The sequence below is a fragment of the Buceros rhinoceros genome, unplaced genomic scaffold (assembly GCF_000710305.1).
Source record: "Buceros rhinoceros silvestris isolate BGI_N320 unplaced genomic scaffold, ASM71030v1 scaffold6181, whole genome shotgun sequence".
In the NCBI taxonomy this organism is placed as follows: Eukaryota; Metazoa; Chordata; class Aves; order Bucerotiformes; family Bucerotidae; genus Buceros; species Buceros rhinoceros.
The window spans coordinates 45,599-46,186 of NW_010395852.1; the positions used below are offsets into that span (position 1 = coordinate 45,599).

Below are 588 nucleotides of genomic sequence, written 5' to 3' on the forward strand. Positions count from 1 at the left end.
CTGCTGGCTGAGAGCACAGGCACTGCCACGGCTGCCAGAGCTGCCCAGGAGGGAGAGATGGGCTGGGAATTTCTCTCAGGGGGTTTCTTTTGGAGACCAGGATGTAGCTCGCTGTATGAGCTGTGTCCTTTTAGCGTGGCAAAACCATGAATCCTTCGTAAGATGCTGTTGCTGGAAGGACACAGTGGAGCTCCTCGTGCCATAGTGCTCACCACCAGCGTGGGGCTCCAGGAAGACTCTGTTCATCCCTTTCCTTAGCTGTGACACAGCTTCGTTTGCCTGTAGAAGGGAGGATTAGTCACAGCTTACAGGCAGCAGCGAAAATGCACCGTGGAGAAAGAGCCCGATGAGCTCATTTCATGGCTCCGGGAAGAGCCGGTGGGCACAGTGTCTTCCCTCGGCGCGGGAAAGAGCTGTGGACACGAACCCCTCGGCGCGTGACAGAGCTGTGGACAGGCAGACAGACGGATGGGAGCATGTAATCCTGCACAGACAATTTGAGAGGGAGGGGGACACCAGAAGGGTCAGCTCTGTGAGCAAACCCACCCCCAAACACACCAGCAGTGGTTTGTGAGGGGCGGAAACGCT

General features: G+C 57.0%; 1 protein-coding gene across 1 annotated transcript in view; it reads left to right on the forward strand.

Moving 5' to 3' along the window:
- The window catches only part of ZNF185 (zinc finger protein 185 (LIM domain)), a 24,105-nt gene that overhangs the window by 20,793 nt on the left and 2,724 nt on the right, over nt 1-588 (forward strand). The gene's annotated exons all lie outside the window — the stretch shown is intronic.